We start from the raw sequence: 13,894 nt of genomic DNA on the forward strand, positions 1-13,894 counted from the left end.
TCTATCTCTATGTCTATGTGTGGACATTGATAAGATTCATGGGCACTCCACTCCTTCCTTTTTCACGTGCGTTTATGTTGTGCCACAACAACAGTCGCCTCAAGATGCTTTGTATTGTAAGGTGAAGACCCTTAGAGGGAAAACCCCACCAATCAGATGACCCTCTAAGACCAAGCACTTGCAGATGGTTGGGAAGAAGAACTCCCTTTTAACAGGAAGAGACCCTGAACCATCCGTTATGCTGCTGTCCTGATGCGTTTACGTACCACTACAGCTTGCTGCCTCTTTTTGAGGCTGGTTCTGTTTGAGGTCTCGTCCTCTTAAATGGGAGTTCTTTCTCCCCATTGTCTCCAGGTGCTGCTCATAGGCAATCATGTAATTGTAGGAATTTTTTCTATATATTGTAAGATAAAACCCTACAATATCTAAATGACTAGCATAATATAAATAGAATTTAACTGAAGATTTTATGATGGCATTCTATTAATATGCCAGTTTGTTTATCGGTTTCCTTTTTTGGTTCCTGGTCAGTTTGGTGGTGGTACAAATATTGATTAATGGCTACAGTAAAATTAAGTATGTTTTTAAATACTGGGATTTAATTGGCTTGACGTCACTCATATCGTTTGTATCTTTTCTTCAAAATTCAAAATCTGTAAATCTGCAAAGTTACGTTTTAAACTTGGTGATATTTCGTAGTTTAGTCACAGTGTTGACAAAACTGGGAATATCAGTGCTGGGAGTGGAAACTGTGCTTTTTGCTCGCTCCAGTTTGACCCTGAGCTCACTGACACATGTTAAAAGGTATGTTTGCTCAGCAGAGATTACAGTGCAAGCTCTCACACACGCAGCTCTCAGCTGACCCAGAAAAGGCCGGTTAATGGACGAGTGTTTGCGGGAAGGTTGCGCATGAACTTATTGTGTTTTGTTCTAAATGAGAGATGTATTATATTTAACCAAAAACCTCATCGTCATCAGACCAGTGCCATACATATTGGCCTCTTTCAAAGTCGTGCAAATTCTACTGTAAACATACTATATTAAAGTCTATGATTAGAAGCCTTACTGGAAAAACAAATGGTTGAACTTGGCCATGAACATGTGAAACACTATCTGTTTACCATGTTTTGTGTTTTATGACTTCCCAGCAAACTCTGGGACCGGGTGACTTACAAATGAAACTCTTTGTTAAACCTTATCTGAGTCAAATACAAAGGCTTCTCTCTAGCAGCTAATCTAAATCCTGTTTAAGGCCTCTGCGTGGCCTTGTACACCAGTGTTTTTGTAGTGTGGACTGTGGGAGTGAGGGGTTAAATGTAGCAGCGCTGAGTGTGAGGAATGCACACTACACACAGCGGCACCCATGAACTGGTTTTCATAAGACAGTTGATTGAAAGAGAGGTAAAACATTGACAGGTGGGCTCTGTCTCCTGGAATAATAATCATCTTAAAGCAATGAATTACCTGTTTTTATCAGTCATAAAAGAATCGACCTTCTATATGAAAAGTCACGGCCCCCCAGCTGCAGAAGCATCGACTCGATATGTTCAGATTGGGTTTCAGTCGGAGCCACATGAGTTTAAATTAGTCATTCCCACAACAGGAATCACAGAGGTATACAAACAACATATAACCATTATGACACAGTTAAAAAAATATCTTGGGTCGTGGTGGGACCTTACTGTATGTACCTTATTGGGCAAATAATGAGAGTCAAATCTGTTTTAAGTCAAGCAATATTTTATGTTACATGTGCAGGGGTTAAAGAGGCTAAAGATACTTAGCTTACATGCTATCCAAATTGGAGCCTCCCTTCTTAGTGATGCATCTTGGGAGAGTAAAACTTTATTTATGTTTTTACTGAGACCCGGGGATGTCTACATGTCTGCGCATCAGCTGCTTTCACCAAGTCGTGTTTTTACATTGTAATATATATTCTGAACTTCTTAAATCCTAACCCTCCCTATTATAATTATTAAAAAAGGCTAAAGCTAATAAAAAACGGAACTAAAACTAAGCATTAAAAAAAATAAATAAATAAAATAAAATAAGCAAATCTGCTGTGGAAGCTGAAGCGAAACTGACCTCAAAATGAAGCTGGTGCTTTCATTATTGTGTGCCATAATGTTGGCCCTCATATGAAAGTATTTTTTTCACATGATTAGAACCATGACTGAGAAGAGTCACTGATACAGGTCTCCTCTCAGCGCACCCTCTCATATCACTAGTTACTAATTATCCCTTTAAACCACCTGAAAAGCAGTACCTATGCAGTAAAATGTATTCATATTTAAATTTTTTTTTTTAAATTGTGAAATTTGTTTTGAAAAGGTCATAGACAAGATGTATCACTGTCAAAGTGTGTTTGCATGACCATGACCAGGGGCGTCTAACTCAGATTGATTAAGATTAATTGATTAAGAACACAACAACCAGGCTACCGCTCAACTACAAAATTCAGAGAACCTGAGGCGACACGAGGGCCGCGGGCCTCGAGTTTGACACGTGTTCCTGTCAGAGCATCAATAAAATCTGCATATCTTGGATGATTGAATGATTACAATGTGAAGGAGACAGCAGAGCAGGTGTGTGTGTGTGTGTGTGTGTGTGTGTGAGGTGTCATCTTCTTCTATAAAAACATCAACAAACAGGCGGCTGTTTCCCACATCAAAACAAAACTTAAAATCGGTGTAGGGACATATGAAATACAATCACATTACTGTTGACAGAATGAATGAAAGCGCAGAAACAGCAGGTGTGAGCGTGTTTATTATCCAGATAATGTTATTAAATCCTTTTTTTTTTTAAAAAAAAAAAACAGTTGTCTCATTTTCTGTGACCTGTGTTAAAAAAACAAAACAAAACACATCTACAGTTTGAGTGACAGACGGATGCTGCACAGAAACGTTACACATGTCCAGAAAAGTGACAACATAGTAAATATAACCGTTTAAATCTTTGGATTGAAATATGAGAAGTGCAGCTATAAATCTGTAAACATTTACTTTTCCAGCTGCGGTGTGAAGCAGCTTTAGATTGACCTGAAATTTGAAGTAGTACGGTATTTAAATTTGAAACAATCCATCCATCCATCCATTTTCTTCCGCTTATCCGGGGCCGGGTCGCGGGGGCAGAAGCCTAAGCAGAGAAGCCCAAGCTTCCCTCTCCCCAGCCACCTCCTCCAGCTCATCCGGAAACAAATATTGCATTTTATGACATTTTACAGCTTTTTATCAAGCTTCATGTACTGTGCATTTTTGAACATTTCAATTTCATAAACAACAACAATATACTCTAGAGACTGCATGAGTGTCACAGAATATTTAGCTTTCATGCTGTTATATAATATATAGTAGATAATGCAGGATATAGAGAGCTACACTTGTGACATTATTTCCTGGCGAGCCTCTTTTTCCACTGGGAGATCAGGTGTATTTTTGACTTTCAAAAAAATGAATGCTTACTGTAAAATAATAATTAGCTTTACTGCAGCAGCTAAAAAAGAAAAAAACAAACAAAAAAAACCCCACACACACATTCTTTGTAGTTTTGCCTCCGTATACGACCAAAGTGGATTTCAAATGTGATGAAAAGATGTGATTGAAGTGCAGACTTTCAGCTTTAATTCAGGGGCTTTAACAAAACCTTTGCGTTAATTGTTTAGGAATTACAGCCATTTTTTTGCATGAGCCATTTTGTAGTCGTTTGTAGTCAATTTTAAATATAAGGATTGTTTTTAGTACTTGGATGAAAATTGACTGCCTGAAGTCTAGAACCCAAATACTGCATTTCCACTCTTGAGATGCTCTGCAGGCCTTCACTGCAGCCTTCAGTTGCTCCTTGTTTGTTGCTGTCTCAGTTTTGTCATCAGTAACTGAAAAGCTGCTCTATTGGGTTGAGACCAGGTGACTGACTTGGCCTTTGAAGAATATCTCATTTGCTTTTGCTGTATGTTTTGGGTCATTATCCATGTGCACAGTGAAGCACTGTCCAGGTTTTGCAGCATTTGGCTGAATCTGAACAGAGTATAGCCCTGTACACTTTGCATTTCCCCCTGCTACTTCTGTCACATCATCAATAAACACTAGTGACCTGTTTCCACTGGCAGCCATATACGCCCATGCAATAGCATTGCCTTCATCGTGTTTGACAGATGATGTGGTGTTCTTCGGATCCTGAGCTGTTTCTCTCCTTCTTCATGTTTTTCTAATCATTCTTGTACAAGTTCATCTTGGTTTTGGTTTTTCTGTGCACGCTCTTTTTACATGTTTTCTGGCAAAGACTAATCTGGTCTTTCTGTTCTGAAGTGTAACCAGTGGTTTGCACCATGAAATAAGAAGGGAGCAGACTTCACCTGGCGCTGAGACCGCTTGTCAGTCAATTGTCCAACAGTTTTTGAGCCATAAGAACAGATGCTGATGATATGTTGGCATGAAAATTAAAGGGAAAGACAGGCTTAAGTTGATTGTGACAGAAAAACCTTTTGACAGCGATCCCCATGCATTACTTGACATGCAAGAAGGAACTGACAGCTAAGTAAACTGAAGGAGTACATTTCTCTCCTTCAGTAAGTTGGCACTTTCGTTAATTAGTCTGAGAAAACTAATAGACGGGTTGGATTGCTTAACCGATCATATCATGAAATGTAAACAAGAAATTTTGTGAGTTGAGAGCAAAGAGCAGAGCATTTGTTCTGCTGAGCAGCAGAAAGGGTCACATGATCACATGAGTCATCCTATTATTAGCAATGAACATATGTGGCACATGCCAAAAGCAGTCTACAGGCACAATGCTTGCTTCTTATGGTGAAGGCTCCTGGCAGCTCCACTGTGGTGTGGGGTTGTATTTTCCTGGCACAGTTCAGGTTCACAGAACCCCCGAGGGCCGGAGAATGATGCCAACAGGAAGCCATCCTGAGTGAATATGTTCAGGAAATGGTGGAGGAGCACTCAGTGCCATTTTTCACAATGATACAGCCAGAGTGAGACCATATATCACAGCCTGTTAATGCAGCAAATGCCACCCTGCTGCCGTTTTAAAATATTTGGTATTAAGATAAATGTTTGGTGTATCGCTTGCAGCCCGAGGCTCAAGACTTGGGTGCCAGCTAGCGTGGTACTCTGGGTGCCTCTGCTACCAATCAAGTCAATGACTAGAGCATACATATAAAATTTTAATCAAATTTGTACCACAGTGAGGTTTTACATCTATCTGCTCTCCGTCTTTTAGTAAAGAGTAAATTATTCACTAAAATGTCTCCCACTCTCTGACGTTGAATTTTTAAATAAATGTTTAAAAAAGTTCTTAAACACGGGCTGTATGAAGTTACTCCCGTGTGTCTCTGTTATGCAATGAAACAGAATACGTTTGCAATCATTTAGCAGGTCAATGAGGGCCACTACAGGAACAAATAAGACTGTTATTTCAGTCTGCACTCATCTGTATTTGATGAGGTTCTTCACACCTTTCAGTGCAGTGCAGAGCAACAGCAAGGTCCCAGCACAGACCAGAGCAGGCATCAGTGACATCACACATGACACTAATTACATCTTTACAACAGCATGAAAGGAGGAAATGGGTTGCAAAGTTGTTTGCAGTGGCACAGGTGTTGTGTTTGACTAAATGATGGAATAGCTAGGCAACTTGATGAGGCCTTTATATGAATCGAATTGCATGTAAAAAGGCTGCATGGGACATGCGATGATGTGATATTTTTATTTATTTTATTAAAGCATAAACTGTATAATTTGTGTCTGGGCCTTGATCCCAGTTTGTCCCTTAGTGAACCTGAGCACAACACTGCTGAGCTGCAGGTTTAAATCGTTGCATCGTTGGCTGGTGTTTTTTTTTTTCTGTGTCATTAACCAACACAAAGCCTGACTTTTGAATCATAACACGGCACTTTTAGATGGATTTTGCATATTGTGTTAATTCATTTTAAGCTTTTTTTTATGCCGGTTCACGTCATGCTGTTTCCACATTGTTTAATAGCTACCACTGAGTGTGCAAAAGCAATTAACAGTGGTGGCTCTGGCTTTGAAAGCATATGCTTTTCACCTGTGAGGTACTCTCAGAATAGCACATTTATTTATTTTTTGCCTTTTGCCCCCCACATCTGACAGGAATCTGGCACCGTTGTATTTTTCCATTGTGGCTTTATGCTAGTAAGTAGGCTGTGAAGGAGAAACACTAGGTGTGATGTCTAATTAGGTTGTGGCCACAAGTGTAATACATGGTGCTCAAACATTTTTAGCCTATGGAGTAATTTAAGACATTTTCTTTTTTTTTTCTTTTTGCTGTGTGATTCATGGATAATTTACCCTTTAATGCTGTGTCACTTTGCCTACTGAGACACAAATCTATTATCTCCTGAAGACGATTCTTCATGTTTGCATTGTATTTGCCTGTAACATAGCACACAGCAATCCAAAAATTAGTAATTAGTGTATTGACTGGATCTAATAAGCCCATCAGTGTTTTAGGAGCTGCCGTGTAGCATCAAATGAGTCACCAGCACTCTGCAGTCATCTGTTGTTTGTCCTATCTTAATTTTTTTAATTATCTTTTATTTTAGATTGCATAACCGCTGCTGCTTTTTCCACAAATACTTGAACTGCTGCAGTAAGTTTTATTCCTCCCATATAAGCTGTCAATAACATCTAGATTTATTTAGTGGGAAAAAGAAAGAAAAAAAAGCCTCCCGCCCCATTTGAAGGGAACAGTTATTTTTGCACCCAGTGAACAGAAACTGGGACAGAAGAGGAAAAAAAAGGACTTTCACAGCATTAAATGGGTCACCTTGAGTGGAACACTTGCCTATGTGGTCCTATTAGGAGCCAGAGAGAGAGAACGACACAGAGATGCAGAGGGGACACATGTTTCCTGTCTGAATGTTAAAGTTGTCACTGTCCCCTGATAGATGGAGGCTATTTTAAGTATAAATGTGAGGCTTTGTCAAACGCAGACCGCCAGGCCCGGCCCACCTGTTGGTGCAGCCTTTTGTGCGTGCACGTGCTGGATATCAAGTGTTTATACGTTACAGAGCTCAGCATGAACAGAAGGCACTGCCTCACTACAGTTAACTCTAACAGGCAGTTAAGTTTTAGTGAATCATTTATCTAAAGTTCCCTTTAGCTTTTGACTTGACCCCAGTTATTCAGTCATTGCCCAACCCTGTACAAACACTTGTCTCTCGTACCACAAAGTGGGACAACCCACTTTATTTTACAAGAGTCTATGTTACCATCAAATTCAGTTAGTGTTTATTTAAATATTGTTCTTGTGGCGGTATTGAAGAAGAGGAGACATATGCACTCGCAAGCACTCATTTAGCGGCAACTAAAGTTTCAAAATAAGAGCGAGCAGATTGCCCAGTAGAAAATCAGTCATGTTATTGTATTGGGCAAATGAAAAAGCAAAACTGTATCACAAAATAGGCCCAAGGAAAATCACTGATATGAGATGAGGTCAGGCAGAATTCTCTGTGGACTTTGCAGATGACATTGTGATCTGTAGTGAGATTAGGGGACAGGTGGAAGAGAGACTGCAGAGGTGGAGGTATGCTCTGGAGAGAGGAGCAATGAAAGTCAGTCTAAGCGTGCCAGAATACATGTGTGTTAAATGAGAGGGTGACAGCTGGAAAGGTGAACATGCAAGAAGTACAGATAGTGATCCAGTGAGCTGCTTTGAGCAAGCATTTGGCAACAGTGAGGAGGAAGAACTCCCTTTTAATAGGAAGAGACCTCTGGCAGAACCAAGCTCAGGTAGGGACAGCTATCAACCTCAACGTGCAGTTGGAGCGGTGTGGTGATAGAGAAGAGGAGTGTAGGAAAGAGGGGAGGAAAGAGATGCTCGGTGCATGATGGGAAGTCCACCTGCAGCCTAAGGCAAGAGCAGCATGACTGAGGGTTCACAGTCACCTGATCCAGCCATAACTAAAAGGAACGTTTTAATCTTAAAAGTTGAGACAGTGTCTGTCTCCTGAATCCGTGCTGGGAGCTGGTTCCACAGGAGAGGGCACAATAGCTGAAGTCCATGTGTCCGCCCATGAAAACAGTTTGTTTTTGTGCTTCTTCCACATCATGGTGAACTATTCAAGCCAATATTTCAACCAATCAGCATTCTGTCTGCACCCAGCAGCATCGCAGTGGAGCTACAGAAGTGACACAAGCTAAAGAGCTTCATTTATAGTACTGCACTGAATCCCTGTTCTAGTAGGTGATATTCTCTTGTGTTGTCATTGCGCTGCAATCACAGGTAAAACTAAGTTGATCATGTTGGACTTCAAGCTCATAAATATTGAACAACACGTTATTTTACTGAAACTCAGGAAGGAGGGTAGACTTCAGAGCCAGCTGACTCTGTGCATGGATTTCAAAAGCTATGGAAACCAAAAAAATAACATCAGCAAATGTCGTCACTGGCAGAAAGCATAATGACAAAGCTGGATACAATTACAGCCTGTTCCATTTTGCTTCACAGTGTCATTATCCTGCAGTTAACTTCAGTCCAATTCAATTTATGTAGCGCCAGCTCACAGCAACCGTTGCCTAAAGGCGCTTTCCATTGTAAGGTGATAACAGCAGAATATCAGAGAGAAAACCTCACCAACATGACAGTCGCCTGTAAACAGCACTTGGCGACCGTGGAGAGGAAAAACTTTTTGTTAACAGGATGAAAACTTCAGCAGAACCAGGTTGAGAGAGGGGCAGTCATCTGCTGTGACTGTTTGAGGGTAAAGGGAAAAAAAGAAAAGAGGAGAGCAGTGAGAGACCAAGGACTCCTTGTGCTAACTAGTTTACTCTATTTACACCATATATTACTACTAAACAGGCCTATTGAAATCTGTGTGGCACCTACAAGCATGAGGGATAACACGGTACAATGAGGTCTTTAAAACATGTTGGCGATTTTAACCGCACTTCTGAATGAAGAGAAACTAATATGGGAGAAATATTAGATCTCCTTTCAGTCCACTTTAGTGCTCTCGCTGCAACGATGTGGACCAAATGAAGGCTGTAGCAGGATTTGCAGGACTGATGTAGCAGATTAAAATGGAGAAGGGGGAAGTAATTGATACTGTTAGTTTCAGTGCCTTTTACATGAGTACAAAAGGTAGATAACATTCACTGGTACCAAATGAACTTGTTCTGCATTACGCTGCTCACTCCACTCAGAGTCCACTCCTATGCTAGTGTCCACGGGAATTAGCTCCAGGGATCCAAGAGGCCTATCACTGAACATCACCTGCAGTCCCCTGCACTGTCTGAAATGCTGGCTCAGCAGCCTGCTGTGGAAAGGCGCTCATTGGGCCAAACAGGAAAACTCTGGCTCTTTGTACTGTATCAATAAATCTGCTGGGGCAAAGTTAAAGCTGCAGCCTAAACATTTTGTAACCTCTCACTTTGCTTTGGGGTAATTTTTCTGCTACCGTTGAACGTTGGCTTTGCACTTGGAGCATTTATCATCACAGAGAACTGCAAAGCTGTTATTAACAAATCTCACAGCCCAGCGGTTTATGTTTGAGCTCCTTGTTTGGACAGTTGAGCATGGGATCTTGACGCTCATAATTTGAAGCTCTACAAGCCTGTGACACAAAATCAATGCCCTTAATGCTGGGTTCAGTGTTGTAGTTTGCTACAGAAGATCGGCAGCAAGCACTTCAATCCAGATGGAAAAATGATGCACAAAGTAACACAGCAGAGTTATGACTCCATCCTCCACTGACTAATTGTGGAAAACACAGGAGATGACTGATTTAATCAAGATTATGAACGATGAATAACTTTGTAATTAATTTGATGTCTTTTATCATTTCCAGTGGGTGAGATTTGCATAGTTACAAAACCGATTTATCAGTGTCTGGAAGTGAAAAATAATCCCACAGTATGAGCTTTAATCACGACCAAAATGACATCACAGGCGGCAGATATTTTCCAGATGTTTTTAAAGGCAAAACAGACAGCTGCTGCATTTCTGGTTCGGGTGTGGCCAGAAATTTAAACTAACATATGAAGATCAAAAAAGTTTCAAATCAGTTTCAGTGCAACTTTAAGAGCAATCACGCTGAAAAAGAGAAGTATTTCCTCCTTTAGATTCCCTAAAAATGGACCAGGTTTGACAGTATGAGCTCCTCTGCAGACGAATCCGGGAAAAAAAGGGGGAAGCGTATTTAAAAGCTTTGTCTCTCGGGACAAACGTTTGTAAAATATTGTGAGCGGGACTACCATGCTGATTAGGCTTTTACACAATTACAAGTGGAAATCAGCCCAAAGAGCACTCCACTGAAAAATGTTGTGGCCACAGTGATTTTAGGAAGAGGTGCGAGTAGAAACTGAGGCTTCCACGTCCACGTGCTGCTTTTGTTACCTGTTGGAAATCGAGCTTTGGCTGCTTTTCCAGGCTCGGCACGTTACATCATTCAGCATTAGCTGGTAGCTTTGTGTTAGCATTGTGTAGTTTCAGGTGCTTGGATAACTTTGGGTGTCGCGTTAGCAGCTGGATACAGTAGGTGCAGATTGCACATTTATTGTCATGTTCTTGTCCTTTCATGCAGTAAAAATGGAAGTAATGTCCTTATCGCCACTCCTCGCACGTTTTAGACCTCTGTGCTGTTTTTCTCCTCCCTCTGCACAAACAGGTGTCGCCTTATGTTACTGTGTTTTTAGTTTTATTCTTTGCTTTTCAGGGACCATGCACAAAAACACTGATCTCATAAAAGAAAAGAAAATATTCAAGCTACAAGATAAAATTAAATGATCAAATATGCATCTAAAGCACGTTCGAATGCATGTATATGCATCTTCCATTCAATATATAAGCACAATATGTAAGTCAGGATGTGATACCCAAAGCTGACCTTTTTGTACGCTGCTGTTTTTTTGGTGTTGATAATCATGTTATCGTACCTGACCTTAGGACGCATCAAACAGGTGGCCTTATTTGACTCATGTTCCTAATCTGTGCTATCCAGGTTGTGGCAGAGGGACTGTGTGCTCATAGTAAATAATCATTTACCCATCTTTGTTTCTCTCCAACATAAATAAGCCTCACAGTCTATCACCGCAAGGGAATTCCTACAGAGCTTAAAACAAAGCGCTGCACAGAAGGTTCAGAGCACCTGGTGTTCTGCACTGATCCCTACAACGTTAACATGCTCTCATGATAAACTAAAAAACTCTTTTGACTGTTATAATCTGCTGCTAGATGGCTGTTATCAGCTGAGAGATGAGCATGAGCACTGTGCACGTGCCATGACTCTGACTGCAATTTGTACCTGAAGCAGAAATAACTTGAACTGACTTAAATGACTGATGTGATGCAGTGTGAATTGGAGCAAAGAAAGAGGAAAGTTTGCAGTCACTCGCCGGGTGGTTTAGGTGTTTTTCTCTGGAGGTGGAGATGATGGGAGCACTCTCTTTGAGGACTCACTTCTGAGACCTCGAGGTTGTGTGATACAGTGATTCTCCCTTCTGTTGTGGCAAGTGTGTGTTTACTGGCACGCTGCTGTGTCCGCATCAGAGAGTGCAGAAAAACATTTCATATTTTCAGAGATGTCAACAATCCTCTTTTCAAAGGGATGTTTTGAAGCCTGGATTTAGGTTGTTTTTTTTTGGGGGGGGGGGGGGGGGGGGGGGGCTGAGTCTGGGTGGAACTGAGGTGAGACAAGTAAGTCAAATAAACTGAAACACCTACAGATCAAATAAACAGGCCACACTTTGTTTTAAAGTGGCCTTGAGATACTTTTCCTTATTTTCTGACATTATTAGGTACAGCTGCTCATTAATGGAAATATCTCATCAGCCAATCAAATAGCAGCAACTCAATGCCTTCAGGCATATAGACATGGTCAGAATGAGGAAGCAAGTGATTTAAGTGACTTTAAAGGTGCCATGGTTCTTGGTGCCAGACAGGATGGTCCGAATATTCCAGAAACTGCTGATCTACTGGGATTTTCCCATACAACCATCTCTAGGGCTCATAGAGAAAAAAAAAGAGAAAATATCCAGTGAGCTGCAGTTCTCTGGGTAAAAATGCCTTGTTGATGCCAGAGCTCAGAGGAGAATGGGTGTACTCCTTCCAGATGATAGTAAGGCAACAGGAGCTCAAGTAACCACTTGTTAGAACCAAGGTATGCAGAAGAGCAACCCTGAACGCACAACACGTCAAACCTTGAAGCAGATGGACTACATAAGACCACACCGGTGCCAGTCCTGTCTGCTAGGAACAGGCAACTGAGGCTACAGTTCAACCAAACTGGGCAACAGAAGGTTGGGAAAACATTTCCTGGTGTGATAAGTCTCAATTTCTGCGCCAACAATTTGGTGTTCTTTGCAGGCCATCCAGTTAGCCAAACCAGACTCTGGTCCACATCTTTAAAACTGCCTGTTTAGATCAGGGGTATCAGAGGGTTTTTTCTACTTTGGGATCTTTGTGATATCAAACAGAGGGGATGAAGATTAAAATGATGACCATTTTTAGATTTGTTAGCTGATATAAGGGTAAATTAGATAACACTTCAGAATAACTTCCCAAATAAATCCCCAGAGACATTTCAAGATGAAATGTGGTGGTGACATTCACTTATGGAAAGACTTTGATGATGTGTATCTGTCAGTTTAGCCGTCACTTTATCTGGGATCCAGAAACAACAATAAAAATCCAAAGCACACCAAATAAATAAAAACAAAAACAAAAACACCCCACATTAGAATCAGCTATCGGGCAGATTGTTATTTTAAACGATGGCATCGGTCCAGAGTTTCACCATCTGTGCATCTCTTTTTTTTGTGCCCTAATGTTTTGAACTGAATGTGTAGCTTCTGATCAGGTCTAATTTTCTCCATTAGTGATGAAGGTTCACACATGAAAAAGGTTGTTTAGTCTCTGCTGCACGTCGCCTTCCTTCACTCGGGCTATCATGCTGTGACCCCGCTGTGAGTCATCTTGCATTTCTCGATGCTGGGAGGAGGGCTGGCTGTTCAGTCTGATCCATGTTGTAGTGGTGCGATGCTGCCTTTGGCTTTCTGAAGGAGGGGCGCGGGGGAACTGGAGCACTGCTCTGAGCCATAGGCAGAAATACCAGGCCTAACTAGGACATGTCAAGAAACGGGGCTAGTGGCGGGGCGTCTCTCTCTCTCTCAGAGAACTTCATGAAGGGATGACAAGAAGTATCTCGCTGGTGATTAGTTCTGAATTTCTTCGTCTGCTCCTCTTATTGTTGCTAATTTTGTACCTTGGACCTTTTAACAAATGACACAGATGCTTTTTAGAATTATTATTTGAGCTATAAAGTTTTTCCAGGTGCACTGCTTCTGTTTGCACTGCACTTCAGCCGTGAATCATTCTCCCAGTTTTTCTATGATCTGACCTCTTAATACAAAGCAAAGCCTACTCATCCGGCGTGTGATATGCCCATCGCACTAGAGCTGCAGATAATGATTCATTTACAGTTTTTCTATGGACCTTCTCTGCTTTTATTTTCTGTCATACATATACATATATATATATATATATATATATATACTGTTAAAATGGTGAATGTTCATATTAGACATGACCAAAGTTTCAAATAATGAGGTCAGTGTCTAAATGAATCATCCCTGTGACCCAAAAGCTCAGATTTCAAGCCCCTCTAAATGCTTTTTCTGAGTTTTTCTACTCTTGGCTCTCCGTGATGTCATAGAGAGGGGACATGCCTAATATGGTCACTTTAGACACACAGCAGCCCCACCCACCTGCTGTGAGGGGCAGCCATCAGAAGAAACATGGCTTAAAAAGAGAGGGAAAGGACTAAAACTGAGAATATTTGTTCACATATGAAGGTAGATCCAAAGAAAACCAACATCTTCTGAGTGTGTCTCCTTATCTGTGGAAATTTCTCCTCTCTGAGAGA

General features: G+C 41.0%; 1 protein-coding gene across 3 annotated transcripts in view; it reads left to right on the forward strand.

Moving 5' to 3' along the window:
- LOC115778745 (cyclin-dependent kinase-like 5) overlaps positions 1-13,894 on the forward strand; it is a 51,590-nt gene that overhangs the window by 13,023 nt on the left and 24,673 nt on the right. The window lies entirely within an intron of this gene.

The sequence above is a fragment of the Archocentrus centrarchus genome, chromosome 4 (assembly GCF_007364275.1).
Source record: "Archocentrus centrarchus isolate MPI-CPG fArcCen1 chromosome 4, fArcCen1, whole genome shotgun sequence".
Taxonomy (NCBI): domain Eukaryota; kingdom Metazoa; phylum Chordata; class Actinopteri; order Cichliformes; family Cichlidae; genus Archocentrus; species Archocentrus centrarchus.